At 34.1% G+C, this 11851-nt stretch overlaps 1 long non-coding RNA gene across 1 annotated transcript; it reads left to right on the forward strand.

Annotated features, from left to right (window-relative positions):
* Window positions 1-8624: 8624 nt before the first annotated feature.
* LOC139862161 (uncharacterized) lies at window positions 8625-11616 on the forward strand. The gene is made up of 5 exons (XR_011764070.1): window positions 8625-9107; window positions 9224-9335; window positions 9895-10124; window positions 10200-10300; window positions 11380-11616. It is a non-coding gene; the product is annotated as an uncharacterized lncRNA (long non-coding RNA).
* Window positions 11617-11851: the final 235 nt, after the last annotated feature.

Raw genomic sequence — 11851 nt, forward strand, 5'->3', positions numbered from 1 at the left:
GTGAACACCTGGTAACCGACATTAACAAGATGCGTATATAAGAATATCCCCATCATTCAGGGACACCCTTCGGATATGATATAAATTTCGAAGTACTAAAGCATCCGGTACTTTGGATGGGGTTTGTTAGGCCCAATAGATCTATCTTTAGGATTCGTGTCAATTATGGTGTATGTTCCCTAATTCTTAGATTACCAGACTTAATAAAAAGGGGCATATTCGATTTCAATAATTCAACCATAGAATGTTGTTTCACGTACTTGTGTCTATTTTGTAAATCATTTATAAAACCTGCATGTATTCTCATCCTAAAAATATTAGATTTTAAAAGTGGGACTATAACTCACTTTCACAGATATTTCCTTCCTCGGAAATAAGACTTGGCCACGGATCGATTCACGAACCTATAAAAAATATTTATATATATCAAAGTATGTTAAAAATATATTTACAACATTTTTAATACGTTTTACTGTTTTAAATTTATTAAGTCAGCTGTCCTCGTTAGTAACCTACAACTAGTTGTCCACAGTTAGATGTACAGAAATAAATCGATATATATTATCTTGAATCAATCCACGACCCAGTGTATACACGTCTCAGGCTTGATCACAACTCAAAGTATATATATTTTTGGAATCAACCTCAACCCTGTATAGCTAACTCCAACATTACTGCATATAGAGTGTCTATGGTTGTTCCAAATAATATATATGCATGGGTCGATATGATATGTCAAAACATTTGCATACGTGTCTATGGTATCCCAAGATTACATAATATATTAGAATACATGTATAATACAATATAAGTTAGCTAGGATATGATTTGTATAGATTTGTTAAACATTTCCCGTAGCTAAAATAATCAAAAAATATCCAATCTTATTTTACCCATAACTTCTTCATTTTAAATCCGCTTTGAGTGAATCAAATTGCTATGGTTTCATATTGAACTCTAATTTAAGAATATAAATAGAAAAATTATAGGTTTATAGTTGGAAATTTAAGTTACATGTCAATTACTAAAGAGGTAGTCATTTCCGTCAAAAAAACGACATCTTGATGACCATTTTGGAAAACATACTTTCACTTTGAGTTTAACCATAATTTTTTGATATAGTTTCATGTTCATAAGAAAAATCATTTTCCCAGAAGTACAACTTTTAAATCAAAGTTTATCATAGTTTTTAATTATCAAACCCAAAACAGCCCGCGGTGTTACTACGACGGCGTATATCCGGTTTTACGGTGTTTTTCGTGTTTTTCGGTTTTAAATCATTAAGTTAGCATATCAAATAGATATAGAACATGTGTTTAGTTGATTTTAAAAGTCAAGTTAGAAGGATTAACTTTTGTTTGCGAACAAGTTTAGAATTAACTAAACTATGTTCTAGTGATTACAAGTTTAAACCTTCGAATAAGATAGCTTTATATGTATGAATCGAATGATGTTATGAACATCATTACTACCTCAAGTTTTCTGGATAAAGCTACTAAAAATGAGAAAAATGGATCTAGCTTCAAAGGATCCTTGGATGGCTTGAAAGTTCTTGAAGCAGAATCATGACACGAAAACAGTTCAAGTAAGATTTTCACTCAAAATAAGATTGTTATAGTTGTAGAAATTGAATCAAAGTTTGAATATAAATATTACCTTGAATTAGAAAGATAACCTACTATAAATAACAATGGTTCCTTAATCTTAGATGATTACTTGGAATGGATTAGAAAGCTTGGAAGTAGACTTGCAAACTTGGAAGTATTCTTGATTTTTATGAAACTATACTTATGGAATTTATGAAGAACACTTAGAACTTGAAGATGGAACTTGAGAGAGATCAATTAGATGAAGAAAATTGAAGAATGAAAGTGTTTGTAGGTGTTTTTGGTCATTGGTATATGGATTAGATATAAAGGATATGTAATTTTATTTTCATGTAAATAAGTCATGAATGATTACTAATGTTTTTGTAATTTTATGAGATATTTCATGCTAGTTTCCAAATGATGGATCCCACATGTGTTAGGTGACTCACATGGGCTTCTAATAGCTGATCATTGGAGTGTATATACCAATAGTACAAACATCTAAAAGCTGTGTATTGTACGAGTACGAATACGGGTGCATACGAGTAGAATTGTTGATGAAACTGAACGAGGATGTAATTGTAAGCATTTTTATTAAGTAGAAGTATTTTGATAAGTGTCTTGAAGTCTTTCAAAAGTGTATGAATACATATTAAAACACTACATGTATATACATTTTAACTGAGTCGTTAAGTCATCGTTAGTCGTTACATGTAAATGTTGTTTTGAAACCTTTAGGTTAATGATCTTGTTAAATGTTGTTAACTCATTGTTTATTATATCTAAAGAGATGTTAAATTATTACATTATCATGATATTATGATATATTAATATGTCTTCGTATGATATATATACAGTTAAATGTTGTTACAACTATAATCGTTACATATATGTCTCGTTTCAAAATCATTAAGTTAGTAGTCTTGTTTTTACATATGTAGTTCATTGTTAATACACTTAATGACATGTTTACTTATCATTTATCATGATTAAACATAGTGTAACAATATCTTAATATGATTCATATGTAATTAGTAAGACGTTGTTATAACGATAATCGTTATATATATCGTTTCGAGTTTCTTAATTCAATAAACATAATTTTATGTACATAACTCATTGTTAAAATACCTAATGAGATACTTACTTATCATAATATCATGTTAACTATATATATAATCATATATATGTCATCATATAGTTTCTACAAGTTTTAACGTTCGTGAATCACCGGTCAACTTGGGTGGTCATTTGTCTATATGAAACCTATTCCAATTAATCAAGTCTTAACAAGTTTGATTGCTTAACATATTGGAAACACTTAATCATGTAAATATCAATTTCCTTTAATATATATAAACATGGAAAAGTTCGGGTCACTACAGTACCTACCCGTTAAATAAATTTCGTCCCGAAATTTTAAGCTGTTGAAAGTGTTGACGAATCTTCTGGAAATAGATGCGGGTATTTCTTCTTCATCTAATCTTCACGCTCCCAGGTGAACTCGGGTCCTCTGCGAGCATTCCATCGAACCTTAACAATCAGTATCTTGTTTTGTTTAAGTCTCTTAACCTCATGATCCATTATTTCGACGGGTTCTTCAATGAATTGAAGTTTTTCATTGATTTGGATTTCGTCCAACAGAATAGTGAGATCTTCTTTAGCAAAATATTTCTTCAAATTCGAGATGTGGAAAGTGTTATGTACAGCCGCGAGTTGTTGAGGTAGCTCCAGTTGGTAAGCTACTGGTCCGACACGATCTATAATCTTGAATGGTCCAATGTACCTTGGATTTAGTTTCCCCCGTTTACCAAATCGAACAACGCCTTTCCAAGGTGAAACCTTAAGCATGACCATTTCTCCAATTTCAAACTCTATATCTTTTCTTTTACTGTCCGCATAGCTCTTTTGTTGACTCTGGGCGGTTTTCAATCGTTGTTGAATTTGGATGATTTTCTCGGTAGTTTCTTGTATTATCTCCGGACCAGTAATCTGTCTATCCCCCACTTCATTCCAATAAATCGGAGACCTACACTTTCTGCCATAAAGTGCCTCAAACGGCGCCATCTCAATACTAGAATGATAACTGTTGTATTATGAAAATTCTGCTAACGGTAGGTGTCGATCCCAACTGTTTCCGAAGTCAATAACACATGCTCGTAGCATGTCTTCAAGCGTTTGTATCGTCCTTTCACTCTGCCTATCAGTTTGTGGATGATAGGCAGTACTCATGTCTAGACGAGTTCCTAATGCTTGCTGTAATGTCTACCAGTATCTTGAAATAAATCTGTCATCCCTATCAGAGATAATAGAGATTGGTATTCCATGTCTGGAGACGACTTCCTTCAAATACAGTCGTGCTAACTTCTCCATCTTGTCATCTTCTCTTATTGGCAGGAAGTGTGCTGATTTGGTGAGACGATCAACTATTACCCAAATAGTATCATAACCACTTACAGTCCTTGGCAATTTAGTAATGAAATCCATGGTAATGTTTTTCCATTTCCATTCCGGGATTTCAGGTTGTTGTAGTAGACCTGATGGTTTCTGATGTTCAGCTTTGACCTTAGAACATGTCAAACATTCTCCTACATATTTAGCAATATCGGCTTTCATACCTGGCCACTAAAAATGTTTCTTAAGATCCTTGTACATCTTCCCCGTTCCAGGATGTATTGAGTATCTGGTTTTATGAGCTTCTCTAAGTACCATTTCTCTCATATCTCCAAATTTTGGTACCCAAATTCTTTCAGCCCTATACCGGGTTCCGTCTTCCTAAATATTAAGATGCTTCTCTGATCCTTTGGGTATTTCATCCTTTAAATTTCCCTCTTTTAAAACTCCTTGTTGTGCCTCCTTTATTTGAGTAGTAAGGTTAGTGTGAATCATTATATTCATAGATTTTACTCAAATGGGTTCTCTGTCCTTTCTGTTCAAGGCGTCGGCTACCACATTTGCCTTCCCCGGGTGGTAACGAATCTCAAAGTCGTAATCATTCAACAATTCAATCCACCTACGCTGCCTCATATTCAGTTGTTTCTGATTAAATATGTGTTGAAGACTTTTGTGGTCGGTATATATAATACTTTTGACCCCATATAAGTAGTGTCTCCAAGTCTTTAATGCAAAAACAACCGCGCCTAATTCCAAATCAAGCATCGTATAATTTTGCTCGTGAATCTTCAATTGTCTAGATGCATAAGCAATCACCTTCGTTCGTTGCATTAATACACAACCAAGACCTTGCTTTGATGCGTCACAATAAATCACAAAATCATCATTCCCTTCAGGCAATGACAATATAGGTGCCGTAGTTAGCTTTTTCTTCAATAACTGAAACGCCTTCTCTTGTTCATCCTTCCATTCAAATTTCTTCCCTTTATGCGTTAATGCAGTCAAGGGTTTTGCTATTTTGGAGAAATCTTGGATGAATCTTCTGTAGTAACCAGCCAATCCTAAAAATTGACGTATATGCTTCGGAGTTTTTGGGGTTTCCCACTTTTCAACGGTTTCGATCTTTGCCGAGTCTACTTGAATACCTTCTTTGTTCACTATGTGACCGAGGAATTGAACTTCTTCCAACCAAAATGCACACTTTGAAAACTTAGCGTACAGTTTTTCTTTCCTCAATACTTCTAGCACTTTTCTCAAATTTTCTTCGTGCTCTTGATCATTCTTTGAGTAAATAAGTATGTCATCGATGAAAATAATGACAAACTTGTCAAGATATGGCCCACACACTCAGTTCATACGGTCCATGAACATAGCTGGTGCGTTAGTCAATCCAAAAGGCATAACCATAAACTCGTAATGACCATAACGAGTCCTAAAAGCAGTTTTTGGAATATCATCCTCCTTTACTCGCATTTGATGATATCCAGAACGTAAATCGATCTTCGAATAAACCGATGAGCCTTGTAGTTGATCAAATAAGTCATTAATTCTCGGCAGTGGATAACGGTTTTTGATGGTAAGTTTGTTCAACTCTCTGTAGTCAATACACAACCTAAATGTACCATCCTTCTTCTTGACAAATAAAACAGGAGCTCCCCATGGTGAAGTACTTGGTTGAATGAAACCATGTTCTAATAGTTCTTGCAGTTAGCTTTGCAGTTCTTTCATCTCGCTGGGTGCGAGTCTGTAAGGAGCACGAGCTATTGGTGTAGCTCCTGGTACAAGATCTATTTGAAATTCAACAGATCGATGTGGAGGTAGTCCCGGTAATTCTTTCAGAAATACATCGGGAAATTCTTTTGCGACAGAAACATCATTGATGCTCTTTTCTTCAGTTTGTACTTTCTTGACGTGTGCTAGAACAGCATAGCAACCTTTTCTTATTAGTTTTTGTGCCTTCAAATTACTAATAAGATGTAGCTTCGTGTTGCCCTTTTCTCCGTACACCATTAAGGGTTCTCTTTCTTCTCGTACAATGCGAATTGCATTTTTGTAACATACAATCTCTGCTTTCATCTTCTTCAGCCAGTCCATGCCAACTATTACATCAAAACTCCCTAACTCTACTGGTATCAAATCAATCTTAAATATTTCGCTACCCAGTTTAATTTCTCGATTCCAGCATATATTATCTGCTAAAATTAATTTACCGTTTGCTAATTCGAGTAAAAATTTACTATCCAACGGCTTCAATGGAGAACTTAATTTAGCACAAAAATCTCTATTCATGTAGCTTCTATCCGCACCCGAATCAAATAAAACGTAAGCAGATTTATTGTCAATAAGAAACGTACCTGTAACAAGCTCCGGGTCTTCCTGTGCCTCTGCCGCATTAATATTGAAAACTCTTCCGCGGCCTTGTCCATTTGTGTTCTCCTGGTTCCGGCAATTTCTAATAATGTGGCCCAGTTTTCCACATTTATAACAAACTACATTGGCATAACTTGCTCTGAAACTACTTGCTCCGCCATTACTCATTCCGACACCATTTGTTCCTTTTGTTCTGTTAACCCCTGGTCCGTAGACCTCACACTTCGCCGCGCTATGACCATTTCTTTTACACTTGTTTCAAAATTTGGTGCAGAACCCCGAGTGATACTTTTCACACCTTTGGCATAGCTGCTTCTGATTGTTGTTGTTGCGGTTGTTATTGTTGTTGGGATGATTGTTGTAGTTGTTGTTGTTGTTGTTGTTGTTGTTGTTGTTGTTGTTGTTGTTGTTGTGCCGTTTGTTGTAGTTGCGATTGGTGTTGCGATTGTTGGGATTGTTGTTGTTGTATTGGTGACTCTTATCACCATTTTCCTCCCACTTTCTTTTGACTAGCTTCACGTTGGCCTCTTCGGCCGCCTGTTCTTTAATTCTTCCCTCAATCTGGTTCACTAGTTTGTGAGCCATTCTACATGCCTTTTGTATGGAGGCAGGCTCGTGTGAACTTATATCTTCATGGATTCTCTCCGGTAACCCTTTCACAAACGCGTCGATCTTCTCTTCCTCATCTTCGAACGCTCTCGGACACAATAGGCACAATTCTGTGAATCGTCTTTCGTACGAAGTAATATCGAATCCCTGTTTTCATAACCCTCTAAGTTCTAACTTGAGCTTATTGACCTCGGTTCTGGGACGGTACTTCTCGTTCATCAAGTGCTTGAATGCTGACCACGGTAGTGCGTAAGCAGCATTGTGTCCTACCTGTTTAAGATAGGTGTTCCACCATGTTAACGCAGTACCTGTGAAGGTATGTGTAGCGTACTTAACTTTGTCCTCTTCAGTACACTTACTTATGGCAAACACCGATTCGACTTTCTCGGTCCACCGTTTCAATCCAATTGGTCCTTTGGTTCCATCAAATTCCAAAGGTTTGCAGGCAGTGAATTCTTTGTAGGAGCATCCTACACGATTTCTTGCGCCGTTAGCTGCATTGCTAGATTCAGAGTTATTGTTGGTATGAAGCGCAGCCTGTACTGCGGCTATGTTTGCAGCAAGAAAGGTACGAAATTTCTCTTCGCTCATATTGGCTATGTTTGGTAAAGAGCTTTTAGGAGCTTTTTGAAGCTTTTAGCTTTTAATTTTTAGGAAAAAGCTTCTGTCTAATAAAATTTTTGTTTGGTAGAAAAAACTTAAAGCTTTTTGTTACATGAAAAAGCTCATATTCAAAACGCTAAAAGGAGTAGCGTTTAACATTTGAGAAGAGCTTTTTGAATATAAATTACTTAAATATCCATTAATAAAACATAACCGTCCAAGTAAAATGAGGTACATTACAGATATACTCCGTATACAATATCCAATGCAATATATCTCCGTTTTTTAAATCAGTTACTGGAAGAAGCAAAATGCAACGTGGCATATATATGTAAAAAGGAACGCTACATGACATACATATTGAAAAAAATAATTGCTACATGACATATATATGTTAATTTTAATTTAAGTATTTTTTCTAGTGTCTATTTTTGTCTTTTTACTTATTTTATAATATCTCCAGCTACTTTGCCAAACAATTAAATACATTTAAAAAACTTCAGCTAACCGCTTGCAGCTAAACGCCTACAGTTAAACGCTTGCAGCTTCCAGCTAGTTTTGCCAAACATACCCATTCATGGTCTGTCGAGTAGTCGGTGCCATTTCCTTCAAAATAGCCAATTGAATCGAGTTAATCATACAGAATATTAAGAGTAGTCAATAGTATTTCGTAGCATAATATGAACTCATTTATAAAAGCTTTTTCTTCATATTAGCGTTTTATAAGTTTAAATTCGGGTACTACCTACCCGTTAAGTTCATACTTAGTAGCTAATATACAATTCAACTACTACAATTCCATATGAAAAAACTGATAATAATATATCACATACAAATATTCTTCAAACTTACAACTTCGCTATCCCCTACCTCACATAAAGCATGACATATACATCCTATGTGTCACACTCTAAGAATACCCCTGCTCTTCTTACACGTGTCATACCTTAGAATTATTCAGATTCGTATTTTTTTTTAAAAGAAAAAATCCATAATTTGTATAAAAAAAAAATCTCTCACACCTACACGAATTCAATCTGTTTCACTCAGTTACCCAAATCTAATTGTTCTTCTTCTTCTATCTTCTCAATCACCACACATCTAAATCTAAATGCCATTCTTCTTTTTTCTTTTTTCTTTTTTCTTTAACTATAAGCTTTGACAATCATACGCTAACATCATACTTATCCAATCTATATTTTTACTGATCATCGATTTTTACTGATCGCGCCTCAAAACCCTATAAAATCATACTCAATTTCCTTATTAAAATGATGTATTAATCAATGGCAACTGATGAACAATTAGTCACGGCGGGATTTATCAAATATGGATCGAATGTCGATCCCCAAATTCAAGGTTTTCAGAAATATGAACCCAAATTGTTACATATTCATGTTAGGGTTTGCAGCGATTCAAAAGCATTTACAATGATTCAAAGGCATGGTTCGATTAGGGTTTGCAGCGATTCAAAGGCATTTACAGATTCATGTTAAATCAACGGTGCCCTAAATGATTTTCATCATAAATATACGGTGAAAGGTAAGGGTTTAATTCCTGTTTATTATCATACCCTAAATGCTTTTATTGATTCTAATTTTTATATTTGTTTAATTAAAATCATATGAAACTGAGAGTTTGTTGCTGTAATTTAAAAGGGTCAATTATCACGATCCAATCATCCTTTGGCTCATGGAAAAATCCTGCCGAATCATTCTCTCAAACGGATTGTAACGTTGATAAGTAAATGGGTCAAGATTTGTACTTCAGGTTTCTTTGATATTTTTTTCCTGATTGTAATCACTTTCAAATTTAATTGGCTGCTTGAGATTGATATTTGAGAGTTTTGATAATTTATTTGCAATTTGCATATGATTACTACGCTAAAACTTTATTGTTGTGGTCTCTAAATGTTGCAAAATGGGTCATCCGGATGGGTAGGGTAATGGATCAAAATGATTACTTTTCGATAACCGTTGGGTAAAAAGTTTTTTCAACAAGCTTTTAGATACAATTAGCTTTTAAACAATCATATTGGAGTCACGAATATACAATAATATTGTTTTACATGAAATTGGTTGTGTTTTTGCTATTTGAATTGATGTTAATTCAAGTCTTATATTTTATGAGCTGTAAGGAATGTGTATGTTCAATTTAGGGAATACTAGCATGTTGCAAGTTCTCTTCATAATCTTACTGGAAGGCTTTATGCACGTACACATTTTATGCTTATTTGAAATTTGAATGACAATATTCAATGAATGTTAATTATCTATCTATGACTTTTGATGTCTCCACATATAAGAAGAGTGTGTTTTGTCATTAATAGATGCATTCAAGTAACTCCACTTTCAAGCTTAAAATCTACGAAAACATCTGGACTTCTGTGCAACGTGGACTCATAGTTTCGTGCAACGTAGGTGATGAAAAAAATAAAAGCACTACAAGTACTTGTCAAATTTCGAGCATCTTCAGTTCGCTGACTTCTAGGAACAGTATTTCAGTTTGTCTCATACAACCAGTTGCGAAACCATATTCCAAAGACTACCTAACTTGCAGGTAACATTCCACTACTAATGCATCCGCTATAATTACAAATTATATCGATCACTCACGTATATTTAATAAAAACAGACACATCAGCTGCATTGATCGCCTCGAGGAGATCCAGTCATGATAGGGGATGCGAACCGCAATTAGCTCATAAGGAGAACAATTGACCTTACGAACCTCAAGTAAGACATGTACTCTATAAATTGCACTTCATTTTGCACTTCTTTTATTTACTACGATTTGCTTTATCACTTGCTTTCATCTGCTGTACATGCTACGTTTTTGTAAGTTTGATTTAACAATACTCCATTTTGTTGCCGTTAATCGATTTTTAGAGTTCATGATTCTTTATTAGTTTTTTTCAATATCAGGAAATTGTATTACACAATATTCACATCTGTTATATTCTACAAAGTAACATTAGTGTTTGATCTTTATATGACATCTGACTCTCAGTGTTGTAATTGTTTAAGTATATCATTGTTATTGTTATATGACTTTCATTGTTATTGTTATATGAATCCAAAAACTTTTCGTCGATGAGTCAAATTTCAGTGCGACTAACCTGAACTAACCAAATTAATTTTTCAACTTAAAGCTGACATTTTTAATCTGCTGATAACTTCCATTTCTCATAACCCTATATACGGGTCAAAATATATCCATATGACCCAAATGGGTCAAAATTTCCCAATTCAACCAAAATACCCAAAACACAAGTTCAGGACACCAAAACTCCAAAGTCACTTCACCACATTGACCGTTACCCATTTTGACACTTCTTGACCCAAACAAGTTAACCGTCCAAATAGTCAAGACCATGACTTTTCTTCATTTTGGTTGTAAATTTACTATAAATTCACTTCCAAAACTATCACAAATCAACAAAAGAATTATATAACTGAACATGCTCACACATGACCCAAAAGTTAGAGTTTAAACCGTTTTCCCATAAACCTATTAGACTGGATAGAACACTCTTAAACACACTTTATACAACTATTTCATTCATTCAGAGCTTGATTAAACGGGTTTCTAATCAGGTATAACTATTTCAGAGTAATTAATTAATTTAATCATTAAGTTGATCATCATCATTTACTTTTACTATTATCAACTAATGGATAGATAGGATTCTATAATAAAATATAATTCAATAATGCAAAGAAGACTAAAGTAACTACAAAAAGGCCGTGTTAGTGATCTATATTGATTTGTTAACTTCTTTGAATGTTTATTCATTGTTTATTCATGCGTGCAGTTTGTGTCATGCCTGCATCTTTCCGGTTACTGCTATTCAATTTGTTTGTAGCGGATTACGTTTAAGGTGGTGCAAGAATAAAGAGGAAACAAGATTAGCTAAAGACGCAAGCAACTTATAACTGCTCACACGTGTATTTTTGCTACAGTTAAATGACACTCACATGTAGTTGTTTTAATCCATTTGCTTTCAATACAAAAATTATCAATAATGAAAGGTTTTGTCTTTCTAATTTTATTATACATCTAATCAATATTGATAATAATGTTTTCGTATACTATTTTTAGAGCTGTCGTGCAACACAAGGGCTCATAAATATATATAGAATGTATCAGATTACTTATTTGATTGTCTCTACAATAATGAATAATACGAAGAAGTCTTTTTAATTGTCTCTATTAAACAATTAATAACAATTCGCTTTCAGTTTGTTTGCTTAAAAGTTTCCGTGCAACGCACGGGCTCTTAAAAG

This window comes from Rutidosis leptorrhynchoides, chromosome 8, assembly GCF_046630445.1.
Source record: "Rutidosis leptorrhynchoides isolate AG116_Rl617_1_P2 chromosome 8, CSIRO_AGI_Rlap_v1, whole genome shotgun sequence".
NCBI lineage: Eukaryota > Viridiplantae > Streptophyta > Magnoliopsida > Asterales > Asteraceae > Rutidosis > Rutidosis leptorrhynchoides.